Source organism: Epinephelus lanceolatus, chromosome 11, assembly GCF_041903045.1.
Source record: "Epinephelus lanceolatus isolate andai-2023 chromosome 11, ASM4190304v1, whole genome shotgun sequence".
In the NCBI taxonomy this organism is placed as follows: Eukaryota; Metazoa; Chordata; class Actinopteri; order Perciformes; family Serranidae; genus Epinephelus; species Epinephelus lanceolatus.
Genome location: NC_135744.1, coordinates 3,573,563 through 3,586,687, shown reverse-complemented (window position 1 = coordinate 3,586,687; position 13,125 = coordinate 3,573,563).

The following is a 13,125-nucleotide window of genomic DNA, read 5'->3' as shown; positions in this document are numbered from 1 at the left end:
TTCAGGGTTTTAACCCTTTATATGCCAGATTGATATTACCTAAAATCAAGGCTTGAATGCCCATGCAAACAGAACAGATTTATGGAGACCCGAACTGATGTGAATTAGAAAGTTGACATTGTGCGTGTGTGTGTGGGGGTGTGTGTGGGGGGGCATGACGGCATAGGTGTGGCGACGTACTTATCAACAACGACTTGCACTGGCGACAGCGTAGGTGTGGCGACGTACTTATCAACGATGACTTGCACTGGCGATGGAGTAAGTCAGCCAGTTCAAACGTTGATGTCACACGAGAGTCTCCTGCGGTATGATTACCGTGGCACTATCCACCCGCCATAATCCCAGAGCTCAAGGGCTCTGATCCTAACCAATCTGACTCCTTTTGCCTAAATTTAAGCAATCCAACCAGCGAAGGTGACAAGTAGTATGTAAGTAATATCAGCAGAATTAATTTACAGTAGCCTATTAAAAAACGAAAGAAGTATTCATTCTGCTGTAAATGGTCTCTGTGAGGTGTTTTAGACCACCAAACAAATAGTTTATTATGAGGTAGAAGAATTTTATCAACACATAAATGAACACTTAGTCCTTCAGTTCATCAGAAAATAAATCACTGAAAAGTTTTGAGATACATGACTTTCACTGGACAGTGAATGTTATGAAAAACTGCAGTCTAAAAAGGAACCACTGACTAAAGCAGTAGTGGAATATAAATAAATATTCGCCTATGAGATTAGTATAGTAGAAGTATAAAACTGCATAAAATGAAAATACTCAAGTACAGGTCCTACCTCAACAAAAACACAAATGTCATGAACACTATGTACAGCATACAGTTAAGATATGACCATAAATATAATGAATACAGTAGTATCATCACATTAATGCAGTGATTCATAAGAATGGCAATCCATCCTTTTAAGAATACACACATTTTTGAGGGGTAAAATCTCCTCATTTGAAAAGAGACAAAGTCTCATGTGAACCTTTGTATAAAGAAAACAAGGAATTGTATTTTCCACTTATTTTTCTCTTCAACAAGTAATACAGTGTTGTTCAGCTTCAGTATAGCACAATAGATTGAGGAGGATACATTTGTGACCTTTTTCTGTGAATTAACAGCAACCAAAGTATCTTACACAAAGGCACATTATCAAGTGCAATGACTATGAAAAACAAACAAACAAAAAACTCTACCTCCAATGATGCTGTGATGTTCCATTTAAGTTTATCATTGTGCAAAGAAGATCAGGGGAATGTTAGCATGGCTGGATGGACCTACTAAAGGCTGTTGCCCCCTGCTGCCCCCAATTTGTCCCAGTCACCATACCAGTGGTTTTCAAACTTTTTTGCCAAAGGGCAGGCAAAAGTCTTAAGGCATACCTGTATTTATATCAGTGATCACGTGATGTGTCACACGCTTATAATTCCCTCGCACAAATGGCAACAAATAGGTTCCCTGTGAAGGATTTTTTAAAATTAAATTAATTTTTTTAGGTAGAGTTTGCCTCTTTATTAGGAAATGGGTGCACACAACATACTGATATACTACATACTGAATGATAATGTATGGTTATCACTAAATCCCATGGCACAGCATTTGAGAACCACTGCACTATACCAGCTGTCCTCTTAGTATGAGATTTGATGTGTACCAAACAAACAAACAAAATATCAAAATAATGCAAGGTTCACTGTCCCACATCATTTCACCAGGGGCGAAAATCCCATTTCATAGTTGGGGGGGGGGGGGTGTTTCAGTTTGCTCTGCCTCTTCTAGACTATACAAACTGGACGGTCGAGTATTACCCAGACTCACAGGGACTTTATTTAACACTTGCCGTAACTCACTCTTACAATGCAATCTAATCTCATTGCAGGTACAACAACTGCGCATGTACAGTGCTTCAACTAATGCAGTCCGTGTGTAAACAACAGTACGGAACAATCCCATTGTTACATCCCTTTTCTTTTAAACAAAATAAACAACAGTGAAAGAAAAAGATTTTCATTCTCTCTCTCTCTTTGTTCAGTCTTCCTCTGATAGCAGAATATCTTTGTGTCAACTCCTTAAACACTATTCATATTCACAAATACAACATATCCTCTGGGTATAAAGTGCAACTTAACCATAGCTTTCAAACACTTACATTATAATCTCTATACAGTGTAGCTTTTCATAAACAAATGAAATTACCATATGAAAGTTCAGGAACATTTTTTTTTTCCATGTCACTGTCCCCTCATTTACACACAAAGTCATTCAAGTATCTAGGTTTCTGAACTACTCGTCCAGACCTTGTAATAACACTGTGATGGTTATCAGTGTCCTGTGTAGACATGGGCACCTGTGTCTCTCCTGTATCCACAGGCCTCGTTGGTGTTGGATCAACTGTCTCAGTGTCCATGGCTCACCTTAGGTGACGGCGATTCCTTCTCAGGACACTGCCTGAGTCCAGTTCCACTTTGTAGGATCTATGACCCACCGGGGTCATCACCGTTGCTTTCTTCCAGGTTGTGTTTGGCTGAAGTGGCTGAACTCGCACACAGTCCCCAGCTCTTTGCGTCTCCATGTCCTTTGCTGTACGATTGTAGTACTTTGCTTGTCTTTATTGGTTATGTACGAGTCCTGCTCTGATGTCCATCACCTTTGGCTTTACAGGTGATTCTGCTTTCCCGTTACTTTGCGGGTAGCCAGGTGAGGAAGTGATGTGAGTGAATTCCCAATTTTGGCTGAATTTTAAGAACTCTCTTGATGAATACTGGGGCCCATTGTCAGAAATGACAATGTCTGGGATCCCCTGTCTGGCAAAGTATGCTTTTAACTTCCTGATAACTGTGCTGGACATTGTGTCTGGGAGGTAATCAATTTCCCAAAAGTTGGAAAAGTAGTCTACTGTTATCAGATAATCTCTGCCTTCAAAACTAAAGAGGTCAGTACCCACTTTAGCCCATGGTCTGTCTGTGATCTCGTGCAGCTGAAGTGTTTCTTTTTGCTGTTTATGATCTACTGACCTGCATATGTCACACTTTGTCACAAATGTTCCTATGTGTTCATTTATACCTGGCCAATAAATGCATTATCTTGCCCTCCTCAAGCATCCCTCAATCCCCAGATGTAATGAATGAATCCGTTGGGTGATGTCTCCCTGTAGTGATTCAGGGATGACAACTCTCTCTCCCCTGAAAAAAAGTCCATCCTGGGGGCTCAGTTCATCCTGAAAGGAAAAGTACTGCATTATGCCAACAGGTACATCTTTCTTGTTTCGTTCCCACCCTTTTGTATGGTGTTGATCAGGGTCTGCAGCTTTTTGTCTGCCTGTTTTGCAGCACGTATCTCACTCAGCCTCTCTGCTGAGATTGGTACAAAAGCCACCATGTTGACAACCTCAATCTCCAAGTCTCTCTGGTTCTTGTGGCTGTCCTTCAGATACGCTCTGCTCAATGTGTCGGCCAGTAGCATGTCACGACCTGGAACATCAGTGACATTTAGGTCATATTTTTGCAGTCTCAACAACATTCTCTGAAGTCGTTTCGGTGCATTCCACAGTGGTTTTTTGATGATATTTTCAAGTGGTTTGTGGTCTGATTGTACATTAACAGGTCGGCCATATGTATACTGATAGAACTTTTCCATCCCAAATACTATAGCGAGGCACTCTTTTTCAATCTGGGCATAACCCCTTTCTGTTGGTGTGAGTGCCCTGCTCACATACGCCACAGGCCTGCCATTTTGCGTCAAAGCTGCTCCCAGCCCGGTTTCACTGGCATCACACTGCAGTGTCAGCTCCATCTCTGGCTCATAGTATTTTAAGACCGGTACCTGTGTTATTTTGTCTTTTAGTCTCTTGAATGCACTTTCCTGCACATCAGACCACTCCCACAGACTCTCTTTGTGTGTGAGCTGCCTCAGTATCTCGCAGTCGTCTGAGAGGTGTTCATAAAACTTGGCTAAATAGTTCACCATCCCTACTAGTCTCTGGACGCCTTTAACGTCTGTAGGTGGTGGCATGTCTGTGATGGCTCGAACCCTCTCAGGATCGACTTTCAAACCCTCAGCTGTGAGAAGGTATCTGATGTAAGGCACCTCCTGCTTTCTGAGCTTGAGTTTGTCTGCATTCAGCTTGATGTTCCTCTCTCTGCATCTCCGAAGAAACTGTCTGAGTTTGTTGTCATGGTCTAGACTCGCGCTCTGCATTGTTTCACCTTCTCCTGTGATGAGAACATCATCCGCTATGATGTGGATGCCTGGCAAGCTTTCCAGTGCTTGCATCAGCTTGCGTTGAAAAACCTCTGGAGCTGGGCTGATACCCATTGGCATCCTGAACCATCTAAATCTCCCAAAAGGTGTGGCAAAAGTGGTAAGGTAGCTTGATTCTGCTGCTAGCTTCACATGCCAGAATCCATGTTTTACATCGCAGACAGTGAAAACATTTGCCCTTGACATGTCTGGCAAAATGTCATCTATAGTAGGCAGTGGGAAATGGTTTCGTTTCAGAGCCCTGTTTAACGGTCTTGGGTCGATGCAGATTCTGGGCTTTCCATTTGGTTTCTGCACAGATACCATGCCACTTATCCAATCTGTACTGCAGTCAACTGGTGCAATAATCTCTCTGTCCACAAGACTCTGTAATTCCTCTCGTAGGGGTTTCATCATAGCCACAGGGACTCTTCACTTTGGGAGTTTCACAGGTTTGACAGTGGAGTCAACCTACATTTTGCATTCTCCTTCCAAGCATCCATCCCCTGTGAACACATCCTTGAACTCAGTCATTATCTCGTCTAAAGTCCATGTAGACTCACTGGTGTCAGTTGTGGACACAATACTGTCAGTGGCAAATATGTTCTCACACTGTACTTTAATGAGTTTCATGGCTTCACTAGCTTTCCTGCCAAGCAGGGGTGTTTTACAGTCCTCTCCCACAACTTGAAACTCCAGTCTGTACAACTTCTGGTTTCTGGGATTTCTTACTTTGACCTTGCATTTGCCAACTGGGCGCAACTTGGACTTGTTGTACATCACTAGCACTTTATCTGTGTGTTCAATCTGTGTGTCTGGATTTAGCATGTGTACTGGTATAACATTGCATGTCGCTCCACAGTCAGTTTGAAAGTTCACCAGGTTGTTGTTGATCATCATTCCAGCAAACAATTGCTGCGTTTCATTCTGTGTCATTCTCATGTCCTTTATGTGATTCACAGCCTCCGTCTCCTGTGTAACTGCTGTGACTGTCATTATATCCTCACAGGAGTCCGAGTCCTGTTCTGCAACAGCGTGCACTTTCTTCCTCTGTTCTCTGTGACTCGCTTTGCTCCTGCAGGTCACTGCGAAGTGGTTTTCTTTCCCACACTTTTTGCATCTTTTCCCAAAAGGAGGGCATTTTGTTTTCTGTCTTTCATGCATTCTGCCACAAAATTTGCATGATATTTCTGTACTTTTGTCTGTCTTTATTTTCCGCTGGAAAGCATGAACTTCCTCCACCACTTGTCCCTCAATAGTCTTGCTGTGCTCACGGGAGAAGACAACTTGTCCCAGCCAATACTCCAGGGTGCTCCTGAGACAACTGCTACTAACCGCACGGACAACACACAAAAACAACAAACAGCCCTGCAAAACAAAAAAAACAGAGCAACTCCTCCTTGTGAGAGAACTGCCACTTCAGCCTACATGAGGGACACAACTGCTCCAGCCATAACCTCCCCACAGCCACACACAGCGCAACCTAAAGCCACCATTCTCTGAACACAGGTCAACAAAGAGAGCACTGCACCATTTACCCCCAGTTAACACAACACTCAAACAAGCCACTGTGAGCCTCCCAGTTTTTTCTCATTGCAGGTACAACAACTGCGCATGTGCGGTGCTTCAACTAATGCAGTCCGTGTGTAAACAACAGTACAGCATCTTTTACCGCAATTTGACACTTTAATCTTCTCTCTATCTCTCCAACAGGCAGGCATAGGACCTTTCTTAGCACTGGCTGAGTCCACCTGCACATGTCCAGATTTAAAACAAAACACACTGGCTGGCTGGATTGTCCACTCTGCCGTACATGCATGGTGGCGCAAGATGGCGATCTCTCTAAAGCAAGGCCCTTGCTATATATATATATATAAAAGCATAATTATAAGGCTACGAAAACCAAACAAATTTTATTTTATAGCGACCATACACTTGTATAAACATATTAATGGGTAGAATATTCAGATTCAGATTCAGATTGACAATAAACCATGCCAAATATTACACACTGGCCCGTGTATGTATGGCAGACCGAGTGGACAATCCAGCCAGCCAGAGAACGCATTTCGCGTGTATAAATGAACCAACGAAGACAGCGGAAGGAAGGAAGGAAGGAAGAAGGAGGAGGAAACAGCAGAGTGTTAGTAGTTCGTCGATAGAGAGTAGTGAAAAGTTTTTTTAGTTATAAAGTTTGCGAATGGACCACACTTATCACACAACAGGAGAGAATGAACCCGAACCGTCATCTGCGAGGAAAAGAAGACGCAACTTCACTCCTTGTGATGCACTCTCTGCGGCGCTTTTCCTCCTGGTGATATATCTCCCAACGATGGTAGCATCAAATTCCATTCTGTGCATTCAGCCTCTCTTCTCACCCGCTCAGCATCAAACACATGGAGTTCCTCATCTGTGTGCTCCGGCTCAAACAGGTATGGCTCTGGGTCTGTGTCCGCTACAAGAAACTATTCAAAATCGCGTTCAAAGTCGTCCATTGCAGCTATTATAGTCCGGAGATATTGCTAGGCTAAATAAACAGCTGAGCACTGTTTACCGGCTACCCTGTCAGTCAGTGTGCGGGCTGGAGATTGGCGGAGCAGAGAGGGGAGGGGGGTCCCCACTTAGTATCGTAAACGAGTATGTGTGTAAAGTTAGAAGTGTGTCTGTTACGCCAGAAGAGTCAGAGTTTGGGACGGAGTGGTGTGTTACCGGAGTTTCTGGAGTGCTCAAATAAACGGGCCTTTTTCCCGAACGCTCCTCTGGTCTCCTGCTCGTGAGGGATTCATTACAATATCGTAACATGGTTTAGATTTCTAAATAAACATTCACCTCGTCGCTAGATAGACCTACTCCTGAAAAACTTGTGCGCAAGGCTTTTTGTCCCTACGAGGCCACCGTCATTTACCCGACCGGGAGGGGTGAGCGAGTGAGCCCTGCAATCTAGAATTTTACCACTGATGTCACTGTTTCCAACGGTTTTCAACCCATTTTACACACTGGCCCTTTAAAAATGAAAAGGTCTCAGTCAACAATTTCAAAGAGGAGAGGACATGTAAAGATCTAAATATGTCTAGCATTAAAATGCAGTCGCTAAATTAGCTGGCAAAGTTGTTAGCTGTAGCTTGCTCGGTTGTTTTGTGGTCAGCCATATTCAATTAGGCCTACTGTAAATATGTTTCAAAGAGACAGTAGCCCTCTGCTCTGACTGGCAGGCATTGTGCTGGACCTATGTCACCTGCTTAGTGACTTAATTCATACGGTGTGTTACATAACTGTCAGCCAGCATACTTTCTGCCACTACCTGTAATAACACCTGGTCAAACTGGATCAAAGGAGGTCAAAGTTCAATATTTGTGAACAGAATGTGTAAAGCAAGTGTACCTGGTAGCTGTTCCAGTTCAGCACATCTGTCATCTTTATCTTTACTTTGGTGTTGGATAGTATAGCTCAGAAAACACAAGATAACCAGGTGTTGCTCCATGAAACATCTGGATAAAGCCGCAAAGCCACTGGATGTGCTCCAGCTCTCATTATTACGTCACAGGTGCAGTGATGCGGTTCATATTGTCCTCAACAGTAAGTAAATGTTTTGAAGATAACAGAATACAGATCACTGACTGATAAGCTGCTTCTGATGTTAATGACTGTACTTACTTTAAAGTTGAGATGCTCTAATTGTAACTTTCATTGCTGACCTGCCAACTGCACAATCTGGGTATTATGTCTCAAGGTTAGACTTAATATGGACTTTGGACATATACAACATATAAATATGTCGTGAAATGCAGGGGCGGAAATCCCGGGGGGGACAGGGGGGACACGACCCCCCCTCTAATAAAGCTGTCCCCCCCTACAATAATTTGAGACACAATTAATAATTTTTGAACAATGCAGTAGTATTTATTGAAAGCACAATGTAAGCGGTGCTCATTATAATCGCGCAATAATGTGCTATTTAAATCTTAAAAGATTTAGTCCCCCCCCCTCCCATTCCTAGTAGTGGTATATCCCACACTCTTTCCAACAGGTGGGGCTAGCAGCCGTTAGTACTTGGCAGCAGTAGCAGCGTGTGGCTGGACCCTGGAGTGCTCAAATAAACGGGCCTTTTTCCCGAACGCTCCTCTGGTCTCCTGCTCATGAGGGATTCATTACAATATCGTAACATGGTTTAGATTTCTAAATAAATATTCATCTCATCGCTAGATAGACCTACTCCTGAAAAACTTGTGCGCAAGGCTTTTTGTCCCTACGAGGCCACCGTCATTTACCCGACGGGAGGGGTGAGCGAGTGAGCCCTGCAATCTAGAATTTGACCACTGATGTCACTGTTTCCAACGGTTTTCAACCCATTTTACACACTGGCCCTTTAAAGTCAATGTCAGACGTCCCTCCAAATAAGATTGAGTTTGTTGATGATGAAGGGGAATATGTTATTGATGATGATGATGATGATGATGATGATGATGAAGATGGTGATGATGATGATGATCATGAAGAGGAAGAGAATGCAGCCTCCCTGACACACCATCCCTTGCAGTCTCCTAGCAACGCTGTCCCTAGTGGCCATCCACGTACAGTGCAGGAAAGGAATGAGAGGCAGGTTAACCAGCCAGTATCAAGGAGAAGAATGCCATCAGGACTACAGCAGAGTGAAGGCATATTGGACATTATGAGGAAACAAAATGAAATCACAGAAATGCTAATAAAGACATGCTCTCTTACCATCCCGAGAGATTCCTGTATTTAAAGGGGACCCTTTACAGTTCATCACTTTCATTATTGCTTTCAAAACAGTGCATCGAAGAAAAAATAAACAATGAACGTGACCGACTATTCTTCCTAAAGCAATTTACAGATGGTAAACCAAAGGCTATAGTACGAAGCTGCCTGCACATGAGCCCAGAAAGAGGCTACAAAGAAGCACGAAGATTGCTAAAGAAGCACTTCGGAAACGACATCTTGATAGCTTCTGCATATCAGCAAAAGGGTCTACACTGGGCTCCAATCAGATCGGAAGATGGCAAAGCCCTACATGATTATGCTCTGTTCTTGAGAGAATGCTGCAACAGTATGGAGGACATTGAGATCCTGGAGGATATGAACAACCCTTCCCACCTCAGAGCTGTAGTTTCGAAATTACCATTCAAGCTTAAAGAGAGATGGAGGTCTGTAGCATATGATTATTATGAACATCACAACAAAAGAGTCAAGTTTAAACAACTTGATGATTTCATCGAAAAACAAGCCAACATAGCTGTTGATCCACTCTTTGGAGATATCCAGGATCAAAGACTAACTAAAGATAAGCAGTTCCCAGCTAGAAGCACACATTAGAGATTGACGTGCTGACGTATTGCGGTAAGCGAGTTGTGTCATTTCCGGTGTTTCTGTGACAGTGTCTCTGTACTGCTCTGGTGAATTCTGCTAGCCTGCTTTCTCACCTCAGTTGCTTTAACGCTGCTTTAACGTCTACTTCAAGTCATAACCCACACTGGTTCTGTTTAAGCACTTATAGCTCTCCTTCTTTCTACGACTTTCTCGCTAATCTCTTAGCTGTTGTTTGCACGCTCTTAGCCTTGTTAGCTACATTAGCTTAGCCATGGCTTCTCCTTCTCCTGCTCTTTCTTGCCCGGTGTGCCAAATGTTCAGTTATGCCTCTGCCTCCTTTAGCGACAGTGGTAATTGTAATAAGTGTAGCTTATTTGCTGCGTTGGAGGCGAGGCTTAGTGAATTAGAAGCGTGGCTCCGCACCATGGAAAACCATTCAGTAGCTGCGGTAGTTAGCCAGCCCCCTGTAGCCGGTGCGGAGCCACATAGCATAGCCTTAGCCTCAGCTAACTGTCCTCCGGTAACTCCCGTTCAGCCGGGAGGTTGGGTTACGGTTCGCCAGAAGCACAGCTCCAAGCAGAAGCCCACGGCTCACCACCAGCCTGTTCACGTTTCCAACCGCTTTTCCCCACTCAGCGACACACCCGCTGAGGATAAAACTCTGGTTATTGGCAGCTCTATTCTGAGGAACGTGAAGTTAGCAACACCAGCGGCCATAGTCAAATGTATCCCTGAGGCCAGAGCGGGCGACATTGAATCAAATTTAAAACTGCTGGCTAAAGCTAAACGTAGATTCAGTAAGATTGTTATTCACGTCGGCGGCAATGACACCCGGTTACGCCAATCGGAGGTCACTAAAATTAATATTGCCTCGGTGTGTGAATATGCAAAAACGATGTCGGACTCCGTAGTTTTCTCTGGACCCCTCCCAAATCTGACCAGTGATGACATGTTTAGCCGCATGTCATCATTTAACCGCTGGCTGTCCGGCTGGTGTCCAGCAAACGATGTGGGTTTTGTTAATAATTGGCAAACTTTCTGGGGAAAACCTGGTCTTATTAGGAGAGACGGCATTCACCCCACTTTGGATGGAGCTGCTCTCATTTCTAGGAACCTGGCAAATTTTATTAGTAATTTAAATCCCTGACAACCCAGAGTTGAGACCAGGACAGAGAGTTGCAGTCCTAAACGCCTCTCTGAGCTTCTAGTTCAGTTACCCAGCCATAGTTTTCATAGTTTTATACAAACGGTGTCTGTCCCCCGACCACCTAAATTATTTAAATCTAAAATTAAACAAAGAGGAGTTGTGCATAACAACCTCAGAAAAATTAAAACCTCTTCTGTGACAGAAAGACAAAACAGGAGAATTAAATGCGGACTGTTAAATATCAGGTCTCTATCGTCTAAAGCAGTGTTAGTAAACGAATTAATATCAGATAATCATATTGATTTACTCAGTCTCACTGAAACCTGGCTGTGTCAAGATGAATATGTTAGTCTAAATGAGTCCACTCCTCCCAGTCATAATAATACCCACATTCCTCGAGGCAGCGGGGAGTTGCAGCCATTTTTAACTCTAGTCTGTTAATCAGCCCTAAACCTAAACTAGATTATAATTCATTTGAAAGCCTCGTTCTTAGTGTTTTACATCCGACCTGGAAAACCTCGCAGCCACTTTTATTTGTTATAGTGTACCGTGCTCCTGGCCCGTATTCTGAATTTGTATCTGAATTCTCAGAGTTTTTATCCAGTTTAGTTCTTAAATCAGATAAAGTTATTATTGTAGGCGATTTTAACATTCATGTCGACGTTGATAATGACTCCCTGGCTACCGCGTTTATCTCATTAATAGACTCCATTGGCTTCAGTCAGGGTGTACATGAACCCACTCACTGTTTTAACCATACCCTCGATCTAGTTCTGACGTATGGAATTGAAATTGATAACCTAAAAGTCTTTCCACAGAATCCCTTGCTATCAGATCATTATCTGATTACTTTTGATTTCTTTTTACTCGATTACACGCCACTCAGCAACAGTTACTATACTAGATGTTTATCAGATAGTGCTGTCACAAAATTTAAGGAAAAGATTACTTCGTCGTTAAATTCAATACCAATACCTTCAGTAACAGAGGTTTCCCGTGCCGACTTTAACCTCTCCCAAATTGATCATTTTGTTGATAGCGCCGTAGGCTCGCTGCGAACAACGCTCGACTCTGTAGCTCCTCTTAAAAAGAAGTTAACAAAGCAAAGAAAGTTTGCTCCTTGGTATAACTCTCAAACCCGTAGGTTAAAACAAATATCGCGAAAATTTGAAAGGAATTGGCGATTAACCAAACTGGAAGAATCTAGTTTAATCTGGACAGACAGTCTCAAAACTTATAAGAGGGGCCTCCGCAATGCTAGAGCAAACTATTACTCAGCATTAATAGAAGAAAACAAGAACAACCCCAGGTTTCTTTTCAGCACTGTAGCCAGGCTGACTGAGAGTCAAAGCTCTATTGAGCCTTGTATTCCTTTAGCCCTTAGCAGTAATGATTTTATGAGCTTTTTTAATGACAAAATTCTAACTATTAGAGGCAAAATTCATGACCTCCTGCCCTCAGATGGTAGGCCTACCTATCTAACCTCAAACACAGCTGTAGAATCTAATATATATTTAGATTGCTTCTCCCCAATTTCTCTTCAAGAATTGACCGCAGTGATTTCTTCATCTAAATCATCAACGTGTCTCTTAGACCCCATCCCAACTAGGCTACTTAAGGAGGTCTTTCCTTTAGTTAACACTCATATATTAGATATGATCAATATATCCCTATTAACAGGCTATGTACCACAGTCTTTTAAGGTAGCTGTAATTAAACCTCTCCTAAAAAAGCCCACCCTGGATCCAGAGGTGTTAGCCAACTATAGACCAATATCTAATCTTCCCTTTATGTCAAAGATCCTTGAGAAAGTAGTCACAGACCAGCTGTGTGATTTTCTCCAGGATAATAATTTATTTGAGGAATTTCAGTCAGGATTTAGAGTGCATCATAGCACTGAGACAGCTCTAGTTAAAATTACAAATGACCTTCTGATTGCTTCAGACAAAGGACTCGTCTCTGTTCTTGTTTTATTAGATCTTAGTGCGGCGTTTGACACAATTGACCATCAAATTCTACTGCAGAGACTGGATCACTTAATTGGCCTAAAAGGTTCAGCACTAAGCTGGTTTAAATCTTATTTATCTGATCGTTTTCAATTTGTTGACGTTCGTAATGAATCATCCTTACGTACCAAAGTTTGTTTTGGAGTTCCGCAAGGTTCTGTGCTCGGACCAATCCTATTTACTCTATATATGCTTCCTTTAGGTAACATCATTAGAAATCACTCTATAAATTTCCATTGTTATGCGGATGATACACAGTTGTATTTATCGATGAAGCCTGAAGAAAGTAATCAATTAACTAAACTCCATAACTGCCTTAAAGACATAAAAAATTGGATGAGCACCAATTTCCTGATGTTAAATTCAGACAAAACTGAAGTTATTGTTCTTGGCCCCAAACAACT